Raw genomic sequence first — 24178 nt, forward strand, 5'->3', positions numbered from 1 at the left:
AGGCAATAAGAAAATTTAAAGGTTTCTGTCTGTTATAGATGATCCCTGATGTGTTTCCTTTGATACTTCGGTTTCTCATTGTTTACAGTTTAGGAATACTGAAAAGGGTTCACTCTTAATAAAACGGTGTTACAAAAAAAAAAAAATAAATAAATAAATAAATAAATAAATAAATAAATGAAATCTTACCAGAACCCCAGTATGAAAAACAGATAAGACAGATGATCTGGTTCTAGATGGGCAATGGGCAGGAAACCAAAACACACACATGCAATCTTCCCACAGTAGGTCTTGGTGCCTCCCCCTTAGAATGCCTAAGTGCTCATGAAACACAGTGTGTCCTCACATGGTACGAGACCTGTGCTCGTCCTGCCTGGATCATCACCATGACTGCGAGGCTGGGCACCAGAGGCCAAAAAAAAAAAAGACAGTACTAGACCCAACTTCTCTTTCCCTTTGTCAAGAATCAGACCTGCTATTCCCTCCACCTCCCAAACTCATCTATTCTGTAATGTTTGCTAAATCAAAGAAAGAGCCCTTTCACGGGGCCACTAAAGACCTCCCCGGGAGTTTAATATGACCAACAAATATTTACTAAATGCTTGCTACACCCTTGACCCTGTGTTTGGCCCTCAGAACAAATGCCCACTGCTACATTAATCAGCGCTCTGAACCTTCTCGGAACCATCTCAACTGCAACTGCAACATCCAACCCACATCTATCCATCTTTTCTCTCTAAATGTGCTGTGAGACATCGTGTGAAACGATTTGCTGAAACACAGATAAACTCCATCTGTCAGCCCCCATCTACAAATCTAGTAGGACTTGCAAAACTAAATGAGGTTTGGCACGATTCTCTCTCTGCAAACCTTTGCTCACAGGGATGACCACCGTTTCCTGTCTTTGGAACTTAGAAGCCATCTGTGTAATAATCCGCTCTAGTTTCCTGCCAAGTTCTGACGTCCCTCTCACCAGTCAGCAGTTCCCACCAGAAATGCTCAGGGCCTCAGGGCCTCCCATCCCTCCACTGGCCCATGTCCAGGTCACAGAAATGGCTCCCTTGTCCCTCTTCATGTAACAAGACTGCAATGTGAAGCGTGGAGAGTTCAGTTTAGTGTGATTATTTCTGTATCAGCTCAGGATCGCTCAGCATAAGAACAGACTTCACCAGGAAGCACACTAGCTTTGAAATCCAGCTCTGTCACACATTGTGCAGTTTTAGCTAATTACCCTCCCTCTCTGACTCCACAAAATGAGCGCATGAGAAGGTTGAAGGATTGAATGCAATATTGTACATGAAGTGCTTAGCACAGGAGTTGGCACATGTCATTGTCACTATAAGAAAATCACCTATTACAGGTCAGGGATGGAGACCAGGCAAGGCACAGGCCCAGAAGGAGGGTGTATGTGGGAGGGGCATATTCACAGTATGCAATTTACGTATTTTTCTACACGTTAGTAAATCTACAGAAAAGACCCTCTTCCCTATGAAGCCTGGAGTCTCATAGAGAACAAATGATGAAAGATGTCTGCCCCCTTTTAGTCACATGGTTGTGAATTTACTGTCTTCAGGTCAGACTGAAGTCCTCAAAGACTGCCCCAGGCTGGTTCCTGGAACTGCTGTTCAGACGGGCACATGGGTTATTTCAAGGGCAAGTTCTTCAGGTGGCTCCTAAACACCCAGAGAGCTCAGTACAAGGGATTCAGTGCCTTTGAGCACTCCTAAGGAGACACAGAGGAACAGGGTAGAGGCCTCTCAAAAGAATGTCAACCCAAGAGGCAAAAGCTATCACAGGCCATGCTCCCAGTCTTCATGGGAAAACTGCAGAAGAGACATGTTCTGTGCCTTCATTGATTACAGTTAAGTTGGCAGGACTCAGCTACAGTGGATTTTAGAAGGTCTGGGTCTGTTTCTAAAGGTCATTTATCTTAAAAGTACTTGAACTAAAGGCTATAGTAATAGATGACAGCTGGGAATTTTAAATTTCATTTTCAGTTCTGAAAAAAAATAAGAGGGTTGGGTTTCCATTTATATTTTCATACTGAGGATAAGTCATAAGGGAAATTTCATTGTGTTTGTCAGTCTAAAAAACCATCAATTCAGTGTGCATAGTCACGGATTCAAGCTGCTTAGAAAACCCAGGAGAAGCAGCACTCCTCACCAGTCGCCATGAAAGTGACATGCGGAGGGTAAGAGCAGCAGCTGCGGGGAAGATCCTCTGAAGGGCAAGAGTCCCTGCCAGGTCCCTTTTTCATAAAGCTCCTCCTATTCCAGAACACCTGGAGGAGCCTGGAGCTCTGCTAGGAGGGGTGGTACTTCCAGACTTGACTTCGACCAACTTTATCAGGAGCCAGAAATCACAACGGGAACAAAACCACAACAGCCAGGAACCCAGCACCAACAGGGAGCCAGGAGCAGCCAGGTCCAGCCAGGAGCAGCTGGCTGCAGTGACTTACAGCTGTAGTGAAAGGCTAGCAGAAAAGCAGGGCCCTGCCCCACCTAGACTCACCACCTAACTGAGAAGGGGGCTCTCAGGGCAGAAGGGATATAAATGGTCCCAAAATCTAGAGAGCTTGGTCTAAAAGGCCCAGGTCCAATGAAAACAAGCCTGGAGCCTTAACAGCTGCCCTATTTTGATATCAGAAACCCATTCTTAGTTTTGCTAATGGCTGAAAATGTACAAAGTTTATGTTTTTATTTCATGGACTTAATTAATGCTTAAAAGAATTAAACCAGTAAGGCCCAAGACCACAGCTTCCTGGTCCACCATGGATGGGCTACTTTTCCCAGAGCCTGCCTCTTACTGAGAAGTCCTCCTGTTCCTTCTCAGGGTTGTGGTAGCCCTACTTTAAGATTTGAGGTGTGGTCAGAGCCTGCATGAGCCCAACAGGCTGTGGGCCCCTGCTGTGATCAGAAAACTTCTCTGTACATATGTATCTCCTCAAACTAATTACCAGAAATTCTCCAAAAGAAGGGTTCATCTTTTTGACTTAAGGACTTGAGCCTAGCTAACATCCCAGTGTCCACCAGCAGGAGAAACACACACACACACACACACACACACACACACACACACACACACACACCCCACTGAGGAAAATTAGGGTATCAGTTAGTCTCCCTTAACCAACTAGCAGAGTAAATCTTGTTCTTTTATTCATTCACCATTTTTTTATGTAGCTAATAATTGGATCCTTTACAATGAGCCAGGCACTATGCTATCTGCTTAAAAAATTTCATGATCTTCATGTATCACAAAACTTTCTGATTATAAATACTTTCAGAGTATACCGAAGTGACAGATCCCCTCGGTGATCCTGATGCTGTAGATCCAGGCTTGGGTTTGGGCATCTGCGTTTTTAACAAGGAAGCCAGGTGATGCTTATGATCACGTAGCTCTCCTGGGAGGCTTCTCAGTTTGTCCACCTTGCCTTCTTGACTGAGGTGCCCCCAGTTTCCCAGCAGGTGTGATCTCATCACTGCAGAGCAAAATAAAGAAGGCTGGTCAGCTGAAGGAGGAGCGCCTACCTCCCAGTGTGGTCTGAAAATCCATTGGCTTCCCTTGGGCAGTCACACAACAGCCTCATGTTGAACAGACAGCCTGAAGCCCCCAGATCTTCTTCTCCTAGGCTGGGACTGGGCTGGGAGTCGCCCATAACAGTATCGATTTTCTTTACCTAAGTGGTAGACCTGGCTAGTAATCCTAAATAAAGAGTGGTCTCACAACCTCTCGCTCCAGCTTGTCCAGTTCTCTGCAGCATCCTTACTCCATTCTCCCCTGCATGAGGCTCCTCTCACCGCCAGGAGTCATCAGTACATGTGGTAGAAAATGCCCATGTACCCTGTTGTCCATCTGAAGCAGGAGCTGAACTTGGCCACAGCCACCTCCACCATCAGGAACCTGTCCAAAAGCTATCCTTCCTGTGTATTTTTTGAACAGGCTTTTAGCTATTAAAAACCAAAGTAGTACTCTGCAAGGAAATTTTTAATGGAGACAAACTATCCCAAACTGTACATACTGCCTTTTTTGATCTTATTAAATTCTCAGCATTAGTGCCATGATTTAAGGAAACGAGAGGCCAACTCACTTGAAGTCTGTTTTGGTTAACGTTTATGTTGTTGATGGTCCCACCTATTGAAAAGGCAAAGAAATGTCTACGGAGGGAGCCAAGACAGTCTCATGGCTGCGAAGAAACCTTGGACCCGTGCCCTACCTACCTCTTTGTGGCTCAGTTTTTCCAGCCACGTAAGGGAGCGATGATTCCTGTCACCTTCTCCTCATGAGGAACTCCTGAGGTAGCCATATGCAAGGCCGTGCTGGACTTTGAATTTCTGGGGCAAAAATTCAACAGTTGCTGTTGTAGTGTGGTTCCCCGAAACTGGGTTTCTTCATCCACCAAGTGTTACCACTGGTGTCTGGAATGATGAGAAATGCCTCAAAGTAGGTAATCAGGCAATTGAAGGAGACTTTTCCCACATGTTGTTGATGGAGCAACAAGTCATTGGGTCTGAAATCTCTAGGTCTGAGACACTAGGAAAATTACAGCTTGTGTCTATAACAGAAAAGGCCTCTTTGAATTATATAACATTTATAAATTATAATAATTGCTCTCAAAGCAAGTCTGTGTATATTGTTCTTTATTTTTTTAAAACAACTTTTCAACATTCCTTAGCTTCCATTGAATGTACTGCTTAGAATGAATTTATGTAGCAAGCATGTGACTCTCCTCTGATGGAAGGTGAGGCCAGTGTCCACTGTGTTCTCTCTGAGCAGAGACTGTAAGGGGCCGATCCTAGCTAACTATAAAACTGAAAGATGGAGCAGGGGACCCCTGGAGGTCCCTACGCTCCAATGATTCCTCTCCTCTGTATCAAATCTCTTAAAGAGATCATCATTACCTCAAATACAAAGGGTGATTTCATTTGATATGTTCTGGGAATACAGCTTATATGAACCATGATAACAAAATGATGACTGATTAAATCTATTAAATAAAACATCATTCAAGCAATATAGGAGATGGATGGAATGCCACAGGAGACTTAAACAATATTTATTCACTTATACACTGAGAAGTGGAAACACCTGGGAAAACACGGTGTGGGGCTTTTAAATAACACCACACATTTATAACAGCTGCTTGTTGACCAAGCGCTATAAAGAAACCCACCCTCAATTACAGAGGACCAAAAGCCAGTGGACACTCTCCCACAAAACAGTCATCACCCACTGAGACCTACTTAAGTAACCTTCCAAAAGTTTCCATACAATTTCATGCATCTAAAGTACACTAAAATCTCACATTAGGAGATATCAGAGTCTGGAGGTTTTATTAGTCGCTGTACCCAAATGAAAGATTATTTCTTTTAAATTCTCTAGATAAAGCCCCATCTTGTTCCCATATCATAATTCAACTTTTAAATTTTTTAAATTTTATGTATTTATTTTGAGAGAGACAGAGCAAGCAGGAGAGGGGCAGAGAGAAAGGGAGAGAGAGCATCCCAAGCAGACTCCACACTGCCAGCACAGAGTCTGATGCAGGGCTTGAACCCACAAACCATGAGATCATGACCTGAGCCAAAACCAAGAGTCAGACACTTAACCGACTGAGCCACCCAGGCACCCCTCATAATTCAACTTTTAATGTGAGTGAGAGTAAAAAGGGGACCTATATATAAAGTAGAACGCATTCAGTGGGGTCTCAGTCCTAATCCCAGGACAGCTTATCCAAGAGACACTGTCAGTTAGTCAATTAAATTTTGCCTGGACTCAGTTTCCCATCTAGAAATAAAAATAAGAAGGAGAAGAGGAGGTGGATCCTTGTTTCCCTTGCATCACCCAAAATCAGTGGATCCACTGAAATGTGAAAATGGTGAGATGTGGAAATAAACAAACAAACAGATAGTCCCCAAATATTAATAGTTGTCATGTTAGAATAGTGAGCCTGGGGTTTTCTTTTCTTTTTCTCCAAAAAATGTTAATGCCCTTAATTGCTTTTATCTAATGAGAGTGATGGTAATTTAAGAAAAGAGGGAGAAAGAAGCAGATGTGAGCTTTAAGGCATGATTGTAGAACTGGGCCTATGATGTCTGAGCTAGACTCCCCAGTGGGTAGAAAAATGTTCTGGCTGATTACATCAGAAGGAGGAGGTGTGAGTGGTTGGTCATGCCAGGACACAGTGGTTCTCAGCCATGGTCCCCTCTGCTTACAGCACATCCAGCCTCCAGCACCACCTTTGCTCCCATGGCCCAGGTCTCCTAGGACTCTCATTTGCAAGGTCACTGTCATTAAAACTTATCCTCTGGTCTTCTTGTCACTCTATTTGTCTAGTGGTCTCCACGAGAGCCCCACTCAGAGCTGTGGGATGAAATTCAATCTTCATTCAGTTCATAATTTTTTTTTCTTTACCCAGGGACAGAGTATGATGAGGTAATATTTTCTGGTGTGCTGGCCCAAGATCTGAACCGTTAAAAGTGAAAAATATTGAGAGCTTAAAAAGCCAGTGTCCAGTATTCTTTCAATGGTCTTGAGTGGACAGTGATGTTTTCCCAGATGTGAATTCCAGAGTCACAGAACCATCATTGTCCCCATCTGCCCCCATTGCAAAATGATAGTTAGTCATTGTCTATAACAGTAGCAATGAACTCTAGTAATGAACAAACAACCCAAGAAAATTCTCCTTTCCCCCAGAGGCTATTTAGTGGGCTATTCTAATATCAGTCAGAATAATAGCAGACTGGAAGGGAGTAGGGAATGACCCTGAAATCACTTAATGGTGAGGAAGAGGATGAAGAGTGAAAAGGTGCCTACGTAGACCAGTAAATGCCCTACTTCAAAGTTTCAGAAAATGGGCTTGCATTCCATTCTTCTAGAAAGTGCCTACAACCCCCCACCATTAACTTGGGCACTCTCTCCACAAGAACATAAGGATTGTCAGATGTCCTGCCACAACCCTGCATAGCAATCCTCAGATGCATACATCTCTTCGTTCATGTCCTGTTCTTCCCTTCTGGAAACATGTAGATGTGACAGCTTTGAAAACGTCATTTTCCTCTGAAAAATGACACAAGGGGTGGAGGAGTTCAACCCCAATCCCTTTGATGAAAATATTCCTAAAATATTAACAACTTTGTGACTAGTCCACATTATACTGTGTGACTAACATAGGAACAAAAATCTCCTTGGAGATTAAACCAGTCTCTCTTGGGTCTTTGAACAAATTTGGGAAGGTAAGCACTAGATCGAAAGATGCATGGAATCTCTTTGTCCCCCTTTGTCTAGGACTCTCCCAGCCGAGGTGGATGAGCTCATGTGCTAACTTCCTTCAAATGCTCACCTCCCGCATGTGCTCACTCCTCTTTAAGTGCTCTGTGGCACACGTTCATCCTTTGCCTCCCCTCCATTCCCATCCACTGGGTCACTTTCACCACCACCCCCAGATTTAACGATCCTGAGTGACCTTTCCTTGGCCTCAAAAGGATGGCTCGTTGTGCTGGGTGTCAGCATTGAAGGGGTTTTCCCCTCAGGTAGCATTTTGGCATTTTAAGAGGGATCTCCATGAGATGCCCACAGAGGACCCCTAATATTGAAAACAGCAGACCCAGTGACAGGCTGGACTTGTCTGGGGTGGAGGGTAGGAAGAGGATGTCTCAAGGCAAACAAGCTGGAGTTCTATTCAGCCGACTCCCAGAGGCATCCACATCCTACATGGGGAAGGCAAAGGGGAGAGGCTGGGGGAGAGAGCTGAGCTGAGAAAGAACAATGAGTTGGGAGAAGCCAACAACACAGGCCTCTTTGCAATGTGGTCTGTAACCCCTGTCAGACAGCTTATTTCTTGAACCCCTAGCAAGTGTCTGATGCTATTCCAGAAGCTTCTTTCAGACCAAATAATATGACAAAGTCTCTGTACTCAAAGAAAGAAAGCTGGAAAACATGGAGGGACAAGGTAGAAATCACGATGGCCAAAAAGGGGATAAGGATTATTGCAATTGCTACTGGGCTTTGTGCTGATTCCTTATTTTACCACTTCACAGCTGAAGCTCCCAGAAAAGCAGATAAGCTGTGGAGAACTGTGGCGTGTCTCCAAACTGCCTCAGTTTGCATTGCATTCTTCTGCCTCAGTCCCAGCCACATCTCTCAGCCTCAAGAATCCTCTTTCTCTCTGAACTAGGAGGAGGTGGTGAGCATGGCAGCAGAAGGGGGAGTGGGCCAAACCGCTATACCCCCTGCACATTGCAGGGTCTTTGGAGACAGAACAAAGATGGCTCTTACTCAGCATGAGGTCACCTTTCTTTTCTCTGGACTGTCTGGATTCACAGGGTTTATTTGGGTTCTCTGCCTGAATTCACTCTGGAGCTGATCACTGTGAACAGGCCCGGGACCCAGCTAGGAGGCTCCCCTCCAGGTAGACACACATACACAAACACACACGCGCGTGCACGCGCACACACACACACACACACACAGAGTCTGTAACCAGGAGGCTGGGAAAGTACGAAGGGACACAGTTCAGAAGCAGCAGCATTAAGGGGAAAGCACAGAAGCCCCAGAGTCAGACCGACCTAGGTTGAAACCTGTCCCTGTCATTTACTATTTGTGTGGCCCTGGTCCTAGCCTTTGAGAGCCTCCATTTCTTTGTCTTTGAAATGGGGATAGTAATTCCTACCTTACAAGGTTGTGGTGAGGTTTTAGGATAACATAGATAGGGATTAGATAAATCATGGCTACTATAGTTATAACAGTGACCACCCTGTGCCCATTAGATAGGCTTTTAAGAGGCACTTGGGTGGCTCAGTAGGTTGAGTGTCCAACTCTTGGTTTTGGCTCAGGTCATGATCTCAAGGTTCGTGAGACTGAGCCCCACATCAGGCTCCACACTGACCATGCGGAGCCTGCTTGACATTCTCTCTCCCTCTCTCTCTGCCCCTTCCCCACTTGTGTTCTGTCTCTCTCTCTCTCAAAATAAATAAATAAACACTTAAAAAAAGATAAGCTTTTTTTTTAAACATTTTTATTTATTTTTGAGAGAGAGAGAGAGAGAGAGAGACAGAGCATGAGTGGGGGAGGGGTAGAGAGAGAGGGAGACACAGAATCCCAGGCAGGCTCCAGGCTCTGAGCTGACAGCACAGAGCCCAATGAGGGACTCGAACTCACCAACTGTGAGATCATGACCTGAGCCGAAGTCAGACGCCTAACTGACTGACTGAGCCACTCAGGCGCCCCCAAAAAGATAAGTTTTTAAGCTTGTTCACAAGATACAAATAGGATCATAACATTCACAGGGCTTAATGCAGTATTTGACAAATGTTGCCCCATGTTCCTGGAAGCAAGACCTGCTCCTTCATTGCTATATTTTCCAAATGCTTTGGCAGCCCTCGGTGTGCCAGGTCCTGGGTGGTGAGGGGAATTCAATGGTCCAAAAAGGGCTCGCAGTATCATGGCAAAGAGCAAGACAAATAGACAAATAAATTATGACAAAGGTTGAAGAGGAAAGGGGCAGGAAACCATGAGAGAGATTACCAGGTGGGCCTGAATGAGATAGGATGTGGGCAGGCAAAACCTCTGTGAAGAAGTGACTAACCTGAGACATGAGTTATGAGTAGAATTTAGCCAAGCAAAGTTTGGAGGTAGCATGTTCCAGGAAGTGTATACGCAAAGGTCATGAAGCACACATGTCCATGAATTTGAAAGGAAGCCACAGGGCTGGCAGGTGAGGAGAAGGAGGGAGCATGGCAGGGGGTAAGGCTGATCATTCAGCACCTTGTCAGCCATGTTGGCATTTGGGATCTCAGCAGTAGGATGGACTGGGACAGGAGACCAGCAAGGCCTCAGACAGGCTAGCCAGGAGGCAGGAGATGATGGCAGATGGACCAGCTGGAGGAACAGGGTCTTTACCTTATGCTCACATCCAGTGTGGACCAGAGCCCCTTGGAAAACATGCCTTTCTCATGCTCCTCAGAGGTGAAGAACTTGGTCTTTACCTCTTCAGAGGTAAAGACAGTGTCTTGGAGACCTTCGCATTCACACCTCTTACTGAGTCAGGAGGTGAAGGCTCTGTCTCCTGTGGTCCATGCAGCCTCCCCATCCCCAGCTCTCAATCCTTCCAAATCAGGTGAGCAGGAAGATGGCTTCTTTCCGCGTGGCAACTTACATTCCCAAACTGCCCTCACCACACCAGAAGATGGATGTGTTTATACAGTCTAGCCTTCCTGAGTTAGATTTAAATTGAAGTAAGAGCCGAGGGGGCACAAGGCACATTAACCAAAAGTCTGGTTTGTCTGTGTGTCTCCGAAGCAGCCTCATTCCCGGCAGGTGAAAAAAAAGCCCCTGCTCTAGCCCAGTCTGCAGCCACCCTCCCATAGAGCAGGGCCTGGTGAAAGGCTGGTTGACTGGGGAAGACACAGAGCAGGTCATGAAGCAAGGGGAGGCAAAGCTCAAGCTGGTTCCCAGGGTCTCACCGACACGCAGGAAGGGCAGAACCTGGGAGCCAGAGCAGTGTTCAAGAAGTGTGAAATGTTACCAGTCAGAAGCAGCAACATAACTACTGCTGGGAGGAGACTGGGAAGAATTCTGAAGTTAGGCCCACGCAGGCCCCTGGGGTGACTTTTGCTATCCTGACCAGGAGGGAGCATTTAAATAGACGGAAGTGAAGCGGGGGATGCAACTCACGGTCTCTCCAAGTGGAGGCCTCTGTTGAGTCCACTTTTTCTGAACAAATAAGATTAACTGGTTATTGACAACATCTTTGATTTACAGTTAAGGTGCTGAGATCCCCAAAAGCTTTGCTATATTTGATAGTCTGCCTCTTTCCAAAGGATTCAAGGTGTACTATTTCTTCCTCTTAAAGATTCTTCCTACATTGTCACTAAATTATTACTGTAACAGGCCATTTCTTCCAGACCCTACAGAACATAAGCTCAGGTCAGCCTGGGGAGAATTATCACAAATATTTCATTAGCGCAGCCTGAATTCGTGAGATGTTTCCAAAATGGAAAGGAGGCATTTTGATACTGGGTCATGGTCTCACTTCAGATCCAACTCTACATGATCTCGTAATTAGGGAGAATATTGGGTCCCAGTGGAGGCCTGAAACCAATTTTGAGGTTGGATAACTTAAGTTAATACTTTTTACTCCTAAATGAAACCCAGATTTTGAGTGCTATAAATTTTCCATTTGTGTGTCTGGCAAGTCTCAAACAGCAGCCATGATATTTCAGGGTTCTGACTACTGTCTTCCTTTAGTTTAGATTTGAGAGGCACTCTGGCAGGATCATACTAGCCCTTACCTGAAGAGAAGATGAGTCCAGGAAAATTGAGAAGGCTTCTCCAGGCCAGCTGGGTAGAGATCAGCCTATGTAAATTTGGACTAGGTACCCAACTACACGGTCAAAACTGAAGGGGCATGCAAAGGCCCAGCTAGCTCCCAGAAGATCAACAGGCTAGCCTGCCACAGCACTCCAAATGCCCAATACTGGGGAAACTCCTTTAGAATACCACACTGTGTTCAGGAGGTTCCTTTTAGGAATAGTATTATTTAGGTTAGAGGTCCGGCTGATCTAGCAAAATCTCAAAATAATATAAGGTTTGAACAGGATAAAACTTTTTTTCTCACACACATAACCCTCTGGGGAGAAGCTGTCCAGGGTCGGTATGATGGCTCCATGCTATTGGGCACCTAGGCTTCTTCTCATGTTTCTTCATCCCTACAGTGTGACTCTCATCTACACAGCCAAAAAAGAAAAAGGAAAAGAAAAAGAAAAGGGGAAGTTATACCCCTTCGATTTAAGGCACAACCTGGAATTTATACACATCACTTCTGCTCATATCCAACTGATGAGAACATAGGTTACATAGACACACGTCAGTGCAGAGGAGGCCACCCCCATCTGCAAATTCATGCACCACAGTAGGTCAGACCTTTGAGCATCATTCATTGCCTCTTGAACTGATCTGTGCAAGGGAGGCTGGGAAATGTAATCAATGCTAGATGGTCATGTGCCCAATGAAATTCGAGGGTTCTACTACTGAAGGAAGAATGTGAAAATGGATATGGAAGATAACTGGCCATCTCTCTTACATGGAAAGAAAGCACCTTTGAGGAATAAACCTTCATAGTGGATCCAGCTCACGGATCAGATTAGAGATATGTCACATAGAAAGTAAAGAGAAGGAGTGAAAGGGACAGGCACACAGGACAAGCAAGCTTTGATTGAAAGGAGGAGTAAGACTCTGGGGCCCTTTTCCAGGAAATACAGCTGAAGGGCACTGAAATTCTGAAGAAGGAACAACCAGAGACGTGGAAAAAGCTGGAAGAGAATGATGGCAGCGGGGAAGTACTGGGACCCAAAACAAACTCTCCAATGTATATTATTACTGGTGGACAACTCTTTTAAGTAGCCGTACTTCTTGATGCATTTTGCCCTACATGCATTCCAATCTAAAAGCACATGTTGCTCAAAAGAAAGAGAGTCAAACAGACCTGGATTCAAATCTCTACTCTATCATTGACTTGCAGAGAGACCCTGGGCAAATTCCTTTGTGTTCCAAGCCTGTTTCTACATTTTTAAATTGGGGTAGTAGTACTAACCACTCTTTCTATTAAGAGGGCAAAATGAGATGATGTATATAAAACAACTAGTGCCCAGCATGGCACAGTAGAAGCACTCAGCGAAAGGTAGATGTGGTTAGCATGAAACTTTTTGCTTCATAACCAGCACCAGTCTCTCAGATAGGGGGCTTAGCTTTGCAGACAGGGCTGTGGATAGGAAAATGGCATGTGTGTGAGGTACCGAAAATCTAAAGAACACATACCCATTTAGGATGCCACTCACTGGCACAATATAGTCATCATAGAAGTAAAATTGTTATCTTTTTTTTTTTTTTTTTTTTTTAATATATGAAATTTACTGTCAAATTGGTTTCCATACAACACCCAGTGCTCATCCCAACAGGTGCCCTCCTCAATACCCATCACCCACCCTGCCCTCCCTCCCACCCCCCATCAACCCTCAGTTTGTTCTCAGTTTTTAACAGTCTCTTATGCTTTGGCTCTCTCCCACTCTAACCTTTTTTTTTTTTCCCTTCCCCTCCCCCATGGGTTTCTGTTATGTTTCTCAGGATCCACATAAGAGTGAAACCATATGGTATCTGTCTTTCTCTGTATGGCTTATTTCACTTAGCATCACACTCTCCAGTTCCATCCATGTTGCTACAAAAGGCCATATTTCATTTTTTCTCATTGCCACGTAGTATTCCATTGTGTATATAAACCACAATTTCTTTATCCATTCATCAGTTGATGGACATTTAGGCTCTTTCCATAATTTGGCTATTGTTGAGAGTGCCGCTATAAACATTGGGGTACAGGTGCCCCTATGCACCAGTACTCCTGTATCCCTTGGATAAATTCCTAGCAGTGCTATTGCTGGGTCATAGGGTAGGTCTATTTTTAATTTTCTGAGGAACCTCCACACTGCTTTCCAGAGCGGCTGCACCAATTTGCATTCCCACCAACAGTGCAAGAGGGTTCCTGTTTCTCCACATCCTCTCCAGCATCTATAGTCTCCTGATTTCTTCATTTTGGCCACTCTGACTGGCGTGAGGTGGTATCTGAGTGTGGTTTTGATTTGTATTTCCCTGATAAGGAGCGACGTTGAGCATCTTTTCATGTGCCTGTTGGCCATCCGGATGTCTTCTTTAGAGAAGTGTCTATTCATGTTTTCTGCCAGTGAAGAAATGGGCAGAAAACATGAATAGACACTTCTCTAAAATTGTTATCTTTTTAAATTAATATTCCCTCCACTCTGGGGAAAGCACTTTGGCAGCAACAGGCATAAGGGAAGAATTCATGCCTCACATTATACAAAAGAAGAAAACAGCCTTCATCCATGATCTTATATAAATGGAGCAGGATGAGGTTGGGGCTATACAGCAGATGAATAAGTAATTTCATAATTTTACATTTTGACAGCCAAGCTAAATAACGCTGTTGGCCAAGCCATCTCTGTCAGCTCATCTTCTGGCACCAATTTTTTTTAATTTAATTTTTTTAATATTTATTTATTTTTTGAGAGAGAGAGATAGACAGACAGACAGTGCACGAGTCAGGGAGAGGCAGAGAGAGAGAGGGAGGTACAGAATCCAAAGCAGGCTCCAGGCTCCAGTCTCTGAGCTGTCAGCACAGATCCTGACCTGGGGCTTGAACTCACAAACTGTGAGATCATGACCTGAGTCGAAGTCGGAGGCTTAACCAGCTGAGCCACCCAGGCGTCCCTCACACCAATTTTTTAAGGCAAATACATCAACACAAATGAAATAATGATTGTATTAATGACAGTTCTAAGTAGTCAGAGCCGTTTAACTGGGGGACAGGGCAGTAAAACAAATTCTCAGGATTATTAGCTGGGAGAGAAGACTCTGAAAAAAATTAGTTAGTCCTGGGTCAGTCTTCCACTCACTCAGCATGACCATGCCGCAGTGTTTTTTTAAATCTTAGAAAAGTACATTAAAACAACATTATTTCTCAGACTCATCCAAAATGTCAATTAAAACCAGGCTCTTTGGAGAAGTCACTGCTGCACTGCTTAGCAGGACCCATGGGGCATACGGTGGACTCCATGCGACCGAGGAAGAGAGGATGGTCAAGAGCAATGGCTGGTTTTTAAAAAGCAAAATGAAGAAACAGTATTTAGAGTATACTACACTGGCTCAGACCTTTCAGACCTACTTCCTCTTGAGCCAACAAACGTTTTCAACGAATTCCACCTCTCAAGCGTACTCTCCATGGTATCTCCGCACACATCTCTGTCTTGCTCTCCTGAAAGGGCTGAATTTTAGAGCCAATCCCACTAACGACACTTTGGCCACCTGATCACTTTTCCTGGATCTCCTGTCTCCAATTCTATTTTGTCTTCTTTTTTTAATTTGTCAGAACCAGACAGATGCAGACGAATGTGCCATGGTTTTATAGGATGATGAGACTTGAAAGAGAGAGTATTTAAGCATCAGAGTGTGAAGATTCATTTATAAAAAAAAAAAACCAATTCCTTATGGTACCATGTTTGTTTCTGTCTTTGTCAGCTGCAGTGGTTTACTGAACTTTAAAGACTGTCGGCCCTGAAGGGCAATTTGAACATATGTGTTTCACTTGACTGCAGAATCAGGGCAGACTTTCCAACCTGGAGCTACCCACTGGCAGATAGGGTGTCTCCGGCCCAGCTCATATGAATGCACTTGCAAGTGTGGACACAGGCAAAGTCTTCTCATTATTGCAACACCTTTCCCAGTCCTCCCCCAGTTCAGCCTTTACTCATCATCATAACAGCCTATGTTTCGTAATTAATAGCACGGGGTAATATCAAGAAACAGAAGGGGAAATGTGTGATAGTTGCCTTTGAGGTACTATCTTTCTCTCATCCAGTGATCTTATCTCTCTCCAGGCGGCCCTTGGATTCTAGCGATGTGATTTTCTAGCTAAGGAGGCAATAAGGAGAGCGCACAGATCTGGCTCCTTCCCAGCAACTTTGGAAAAGGTGCCAAGTTAAGAGTCCAAAAAAAGGGGGGAAACCTACAACACCTCCTATTTTCAGCTCCACAAACCAGGAATGACCCTCCTAGACAAAGACAGGAGTTGCTGCTTGTTTCTGTATTACTCTGTAACAAAACACTGCAAAGCACACTGGCTTAAAACAACAATTTGCTGTTTTCTCTTACAGTTCTGTGGGTTGACCAGAATCAGCTGTATAATCTCATTTGGCATCTCTGATGAAGTTGTAGTCAGAGAGTGGCTAGGGCTGGAGTCATCAGAAGGTTGATTGGGCTGGACGTTCAAGAAGTTGCTTCCCTCACTTCTCTGTCGTCAGTGCTCCTCCACACGGAGAAGAGGAGAATAGAGTAGCCTCAGGACACCAAATCCAGGAAGCAGAAAATTCCAGGCCTCTTTTCATTTTTTTTTTAATGTTTATTTATTTTTGAGGGTGTGGGGGGAAGGGCAGAGAGAGAGGGAGACCGAGGACCCGAAGCAGAGTCTGTGCTGACAGCAAAGAGCCTGATGCAGGGCTTGAATTCATGAACCATGAGATCATGACCTGAGCCAAAGTCGGACACTTAACTGACTGAGCCACCCAGTCACCCCATTTGTTGAAAATTCCGGGTCAGGCACAAAGCTAGCATATCACTTCCATCACATTCCATTATTCAAAACTCTTACAAATCAACCCAGAGTCAAGGGAGTGGAGAAATAGACTCCTTCTCACACAGGAGAGAAAGAATTAATGGCAGCCATCTTTTCAGACAAGCTACCACCAAACAGGAAGAGAGAAATTTTTAGAACATAAGAAAGTCTCTGCCTCAACTGCTCTGAGGGAGGCCCACTCCCTGCTGCTCTTGAGTGGCCCGGTGACTAAACAGCAAAGTAAAATTTGAGCAAATATAATTGTTTAAAATATCAACAGGGAGTACTTAATAAACCCTTAGACTTTACTAGATCAAGCAGATTAAGTAAACAAACAAACAATATAAAGGCTTTACTCTAATAAACAATGATTAATGAATATTTATTTAATAGTGCAGCCATCAAATTAAGAACTCACATTATTTCTTAAATTTATAAAAATTACTAAGTCTAAGAGGAAATCAAAACTATAGTTACTGGGATTCTAGAAAATAATGACAGTTGGAACACCACAATTAAAAACTTCTGGAATTTGAAAAAATCATAGTCTTGAATTATTTCATTATTAAACAAGAAAAATGAAAATAAATGAGCTAAGTATTCAGTTAAAACTTAGAAAATAATATGGAACAAATCTACAGAAAGCAGAAATAAGGAATCTATGAATATAAGAACAATTAATGAAAATAAAGCAAAATCTGTAGAACTGAGAAATAAGTCTTAAAATTTTTTTGGAAATGCCAATATCATTGGCAAATTCTTGAAAGCCAAAAAAAAAAGAACATGCAAATATGTATATTAGTGATTACAAAAGAGGTAACACCACAAATAGATTTAACTGTGAGAAATTTCCTTTGTGCAAAGCACAAACCTATGCAAATGCTTCAAAAGTCTTGATAAAATGGGGCAACTGGGTGGCTCAGTCAGTTGAGTGCCCAACTCTTGATTTCAACTCAGGTATAAATCCCAGGGTTGTGGTCTCAAGCACTACTTCAGGCTCCAAGATGAGTGTGGAGCCTGCTTAAGATATTCTCTCTGTCTCTCTGTCTCTGTCTCTCTCTCTCTCTTTCTCTCTGCCCCTCTCCCCCATTTGCATGCTCGCTGTCTCTATCTAAAAAACAAACAAACAAACAAAAAAAAAACAACCTTGATAAAATGAATGGTTTTCTAAGAAAGGATAAATTATGGAAATGGACTCAGAAAGGGTACAAAACCTGAGTAGGTCAATACCTGTGGCAAAAACTTTTAAAGTCATCAAAGAACTGCACTCTAGAAAAACAGCATGTCCAGGAGCACCTGGGTGGTTCAGTCGGGTGAGCGTCCAACCTCTGGTCCGGTCATGATCTCACGGTTTGTGGGTTCAAGCCCAGCGTCAGGCTCTGTGCTGACAGCTCAGAGCCTGGAGCCTGCTTCTGATTCTGTATCTCCCTCTCTCTCTACTCCCTTCCCTGCTCACACTTTCTCTCTCTCTCTCTCAAAAATAAATAATAAACATTAAAAAAAGAAAAAGAAAAACAGGACATCCAGAACGATTTTGAGAGAATTTTCTCATGCTTTTAATGAACAAAGAATTCTTACACTATTTCAGAAATATAGAATATATTAGAAAATGAAAATCCTCCCCATTTCTTTTGTAAAGTTAACATAATCTTGATGACAAAAATAGCACACAACAAAAGAATAATGGCCAATCTCATATATGAAATTGGATACAAAAATCCCACGTCAAAGGTTAACTGTTGATTCTAGAGCTTACCAGAATTTATTATAGATGTGTTAGGGGAAAATTAGAAATTAGGTGGACTCTTAATGCCCACTAAAGAATTTGATAACTGCATTTGTGCTTTCATATGATAGAAGATTATGCAACCATTGCAAATCATATTGAAAATGGCAAGGGAAAAATGGTCACAGCATAGTATTTTAAAACTGGTTCAGAATGATCCCATTTTTGTAAATACATGCACATGTGTGTGTGTGTGTGTGTGTGTGTGTGGCCTGAAAGGAAGAGCACAAATGGTAACTCTCTGAGTGTCAAAACTTAAAATTCTTCTCTCCTCCTCTTCCTTCTTCCTTCTTTTGTACATTTTCCAGATTTTCCACAAAGAAAATGTGTTACTTTGTAATCAGATGAAAAACAGGGAATTTTATTCTTAAATAAGTCTTATCTCAGTAGTAATCCTTAACAAGTCCTATGTTTGCACGTCCCACTAAAGATGAGCCATTTTATTTCTGCCCCTTCATTTTTCTAGTTTCCTCTTGTTACCAAATATTTCCTTTCTGCTTTCATCTTCCCCTCAGTTTTGGCATCCAAAGAGGTTACTGTGGAAAGCATGCCAGTATGTGTGTCAGCAAAATGAATCAAACAACTGAAAGAATTGACCTTGGATCCTTTTGCATGAACAGCACATAAAAGGCAGGCTGCTGTATGAGATTTATAGACAGGGCAAGTTTGAGGTGGAGGAAAGCAGTCAAAAAGGACTCTGGCATCACCACTCACAACACACCCTTCCCTTTGGCCCCAGCTCCAGCTTTGGGGAAGGGGAAAGAAGCAAGACAGGTGTCTCTGTGGCATTTTGTCCCTGTCATGGGCCCGGGAATGAATGTTGTCAAACAAAAAACCAGAGTATGGTGGCTTCATTTCAAATGATGGACGAAAGCTGAATGTAGGGTTCAAAGAAAGAGGAAGAAATAGGATGGCTGAAAAAAATGCAAAGGGAGCAGGGACCTGTGCGTGCTGAGGACCTTGGTGATTTTCCTACAGAAAGTGGGGAGGCATTGAAGAGTTTATGCAGGAAGGCAACTTTGAATGTGCATCTATGTATGTATAAATGTTTACATATATAGGCATATGTACATCTTACATACATGTGCAAACATGTATATATGTATGTACATACACATTCTTATTTATGTGTGTATGTGGATACATTTTATATGGAAACCAAAATATAACTGGAAAAGAGAAAGGCTGAAAACAGGAAGGCCAGTTTATGTAGTAGCCCAAGTTATAGAAGACTGGCCCAGGTTGGGAGAAGTGAATGGATATAAAGGATCTTTTTTTTTTCCTTCTATTTAAAATTTTGATTTAAATTCTAGTTAGTTAACATATAGTATAATATTGGTTTCAGGAATAGATGAAGGATCTTTTCAATATAGAATCAGAACTCTGCTTCTCCCTGACTTTGCAGAAGACAGCCACCCCAGTTCCTACTTTCATCCCCTCTATTCAACAGATCAAACCTAACCGACTGCCTCAGCTGGTAACTCAGTTGTAATTCCAAACTCATAAGAGAGAATCTGATTGGCCTAACTCAGATTAGGTGCCCACCTCTTGTCCAATCGACTACGGCCAAGGCCAGTGTCACAGAATGCAAACATGGTTGCTAGGGTCCATTTGTTTGTGGGATTAACAGACTGATATCTCTCTCCACCTGTGGACTACATTCTTCAATAGGGCAGGGACTATTTTTGGTTCCTTATCACTGAATTCAGCACCTTATTAGGTACCCGGGATGTAACCGGCACTCGGAAACCATTTGTATTTGTCAAAAGGATGAATGTACAAATAACAAATGGAGAGAAACATAGATGGGATAGAAGGCACTATTAAGTCATCCAATCCAGCCCTCCATCCATTCATTACTCATGTGTCTCCTTTATCACTGGAGCACCAACTTCAGCAGGATTACGTCAATTGCCTTCAATACACCAGTGAGCTTTTGTGGTCTAGTCTAAGGACCAACCCCCATTTGCAAGAGTGACTTAAGTGAGAAACTATGCTCCTAATTCTAAACAACTGACTTAAAACAAACTGTGGAAACCCAATCCATTTGTAACTTAAAAAATACCTCCATACAAGACAATCAATGGAAGAACTAAGCTGGAGAGAAAAGGTATCTGTCAGAAGAAACTGGCATACATGTTACACTTTTTCCATCTGATTCTTTCAGTATTCTTCCTGTGGAATCCAATTTCCTTAAGTGACCTCTGTTCATAGGAAACTATTTGGTTTAATCTCTGGGAGCCATGGCATATTTTTAACCATCTCCAAAGGCCAGCTCCGTCTCCAATGAGCATGCCTGATACCCAAACAGATGTTTTATAACACTCAGCACACATGAGCTCACCACTGGCAAGTCTTTTGCACACAATCAGCCCACAGCTCTTCTCAATCTCCCCTTTCATACCACAAACTAAATTCAGGGCTCACAGGCAAGCTTGAGTCCTTACCACAGTAACCAAAGAGCAGAAGATGGAGATCCGAATTTTGAATTTTCAACTTATAAATATTTTAGAAATCTAATGATGAACCAAAAACTATGCAATACAAAGAGTTAGCCAAATTCAGGAGTATAAAAAGACTCGCAAACTGGCTGCCCCAAAAGAATTCAGATTCAAGTATCTGGGTAAAAGGTTCAAAAGCAACTCAAATTTTGATGGAGTTATAAAGCATGTTAACATTTCTAGTGTGGAAATCAAGGAGACCACATAGGACTCTTGCCACCCCTTCCCCAAAAGCCTAAAAGATCCCCAAAGAGACCACAAGGGGGTGACTAAGGAGACCTAAATAAACAATTGCAAGCTCATGGGGCTTTGATTCCTTGAGAACCTAAACCTGCAGGGAAAAATCTGAGCTTTTTAAGAAGGCTTGCTCCACCTCAGAAACCCTCAGAGATATAAGCAGTAGTTGTTGAGCACCAACTTAAACTTGAACCTATAAATATTTCAAGAGGAGAAGACCCAGAGGCTGCCTCAGAGACACTCATCCACACGTTGGGACCTATATATAAACTGGCACCTTAAAATGACAGCTATGTCAAGAGCTGATGGCTTCTGGCCAAGAGCTGTACGTTGTGTGATACCGTCTACAAGTGATCAAGAAAATATTTGCAAAAAAAAAAAAAAAAAAAAGGAAAGAAAGAAAATATTTGCGTTTTTAGTCTATATTCAGGATAATGGAGTGAAGAGAGGATAAGTGCCTAAGGCAAGCAGAGCTGGTTTTAATCCCACTTTAACCATTTACCACCATATCATCTTGGGTGCAATATTTAAATAAGCCTGAGCCCTCGGTCTCATGTCTGTACAGCAAAAATAATGAATAAAAATGACGTGCCTGGACAATTCTAATAATGCTTTCAACACCATTACATTCAGTCGTATCAAAATGGAACTTTCCAGCCTAGGAGAAAAGCCACCTAGCATCCTGCTAAGCCACCACTGAGCAGGAGATATTGCTGCATTTTCTCCTTTGAATTTAACCAGAGTATTTTGTTGCTAACGTGTGACAATAATTGGCACTCATAACTTTGTAAATGAGCAAACTGAGGTAAACTGAGGTCAAAGCCAAATGTTGGATCTGAATCAAACCACCCAAAAGCAATACTGCAGAGAATTTAACAGGGTTACAAAGACCAGTGTGCAGACTGAGAGCTTCGGTCGTCCTAGCAACCTTTTGAAGCAAACACTGGTGCAGATTTGCTGGCATATATGACACCGAGAACATCTGGTCTTTCTATTATCTTCTCACAAGCAAAAAATGATGTCGTGTAAACTGATCTTTAGACCAATTATATGGTCTAAGTGTTACAGTGTTTGTGTTGGCTCTTCTGGCTCCAGGTTTTAAGAACTTAATTTGTAGCCACACCCCTCCCTGAAGTCCTAATTGCATCTTACTGTAACTGACCCCAAGGATTTGTTTATGCCAAGTCTGCACCTTCCTTCAGGACGATAAGTATGTGTAAATGCATCATCAGTCAACTGTGCGTGCAAAGCGTGGTGGGAGGTCCTATAAGAATCAGTTACAGGAGTTTTGTGCAATGGGAAAGTAGAGACAGTGCCTAAGAGAGGAGGCTCTGGGGACTGCTCTGGTCATATATCCAAAGCTACATTTTTTTCCCCTGTATACCAGTTTTGTTATGGAAGCCAGGTGTGGAGTACTGAGGCTCTAGTCTGCAGCTCACTTAGAAGGCACTAAACTAGGAGTCAGAAAACTGATACTACCTCCCACCTGGCCTTCCTACCCTAGACAAGGTCATTGTTGTGTCTGAGCATCTGTTTCTCCATCTAGACTCAACTTCATTTACAAACTCAACGTGGCAGGCACTGTTCCAAGGCCTTCATCAACATTGATTAAGTTAATCCTCATAATGACTCTAACTGGCAAGCAGTATTATTATTCCCACCCAATGTCACACAGCAGGGGCATGGCAGAGATTGTGAGCTTGCCCCCCGCCCTGCTCCAGCTGCTCACTAAGAGCTCTGGGCTTCTGTGCTCAGCCCTAATGGACTGGGGTTTCTAATGAACCACAGCCTAGTGCTCTGGAGCAGGAGACCCATGGGTGCACCCCTGGACTGGTACTGACCACAGGAAAGGGGCTTCTTGCCTCTCTCCCTCCTCATCCCACCCCATCCTTCTGTTGCTATGGCCAAGAGGCCATGGCGGCAGCTGATGGGGCTGACCTAGGGAGGTCTTTCTCCCATTTCACTCCAACCCTCACCCCTACAGCCCACAGATAGATGTGAGGGGCCATCTTTTATTCTGTGGATCCTTTCCCACCTTTTTGAAGACATCTGGGGATCCTAATCTGGGTTATGAACAGAAGTATTGGTAGAAGAAGGCAGGGAGCTCCTGATTTTGTCTTTGGACAAAATAGCCTCTGGTAAATGTATTAGCATTACAGTGTGTGAAATAAGGAAATAGGCCTCTGAATTAACATGCTTCCTTGATCTACCACAGCCCCTCCCCCATCACTGACCCCTAAATGGAGGAAGGGAGTTGTGGGATGGCCAGCCCTTAGGGAAAACTGAAGCCTTATGGGGACTTGACCCCAGGCACCAGCAGCACCATCTTCAGGACCAGAAGTTTCCTTCATCTTTAGAGGAAATGAATCTCTCGAGTCTCTTTATCTGACTTAGCATGTCTAGGAACAAAGGGCAGAATATGTAGTACAGTAAATCCCAACTCTGAGTTGTCCATTACAGGAATTTATCACAGATGGTAATCATTAGGACTTTAACATTCTTGAAGGAAAGAGCTTTATCCAGAATTATAAATAAACTATTCCCAAGGCTTAGATTTATAAAGCTGTGCTAAAAAAAATAAAATTCAAGTGAATAAAATTTAAATATCTCATTGGCTTTATTTAACAATTCGTGAATCAGGCTGCATCACATGTAGCAAACAGAAAGGAGCTCCGAGAAGCTGTACTAAATGGGAGACTTTTATAGGCAGAAGCAGGCAGGGATAGGGACAGGGAAAGAGTGGGTTACTTCATATTTCTTTGGGGGACAAAGGGGTCTATCAGGCATATTACCTCATTAATGCTAACCAGGAAATCCCAGATTGACTGGTTTAAGATTACATTTCTAGGAAAGTTTGAAACTGCAATTAGCCTAGATATTGAGTCTTAGTTTGTGGACATGGGGCTTAGCACAAGTGACTCCATTTGGAGCCTGTTGTTTCTCTCTCTCTCTCTTTTTTTAACAGCTGTTAGAGAGGGTTGCTTGGACAACTAGGACTTTACAGCCTGGGTTACAAAGTCAACCTAACTTGTGAAAGCTTGGCATTGATCTGGGAGTTCTGGGTAATGCCAAGAGAAGATGGGAACTTATTTTCTGCAGTTAGTGGGCTCCCAATCAGAACCTAACAAGGTTAGGTCCTGGTTTAAGCTCATGAAATGGAAGCTCACAGAAAATGGGTGCCAGCATCTAAATATGGCATTATAATTCCTAAACCAATAGTGGAGCAACAGTGTGCAGAACAAGGATGCTGCCTTCCAGAAGTTTCTCATCTAGTCAGGAAGGTAAGGCATTTACCAACCAAACAACTAGAGTTTGTAGGCTTCTGCATGTGGCATAGACTGTAACTAGAGAATGCAGGGAGGGAAGCAAAGGACACATGGAGGCTGGAGTCATCAAGAAAAGATGGGGCGGTGGGGGAAGGGACTGACTTAGGACTTGGATGAGTGGGGTGTGCACATGTAAGGCAAGGTTTGCTCAGCC

General features: G+C 43.3%; 1 protein-coding gene across 1 annotated transcript in view; it reads left to right on the forward strand.

Annotated features, from left to right (window-relative positions):
- Positions 1 to 24178, forward strand: part of ANTXR1 (ANTXR cell adhesion molecule 1) — a 221261-nt gene that overhangs the window by 191357 nt on the left and 5726 nt on the right. The gene's annotated exons all lie outside the window — the stretch shown is intronic.

This window comes from Panthera uncia, assembly GCF_023721935.1.
Source record: "Panthera uncia isolate 11264 chromosome A3 unlocalized genomic scaffold, Puncia_PCG_1.0 HiC_scaffold_11, whole genome shotgun sequence".
Classification (NCBI taxonomy): Eukaryota; Metazoa; Chordata; class Mammalia; order Carnivora; family Felidae; genus Panthera; species Panthera uncia.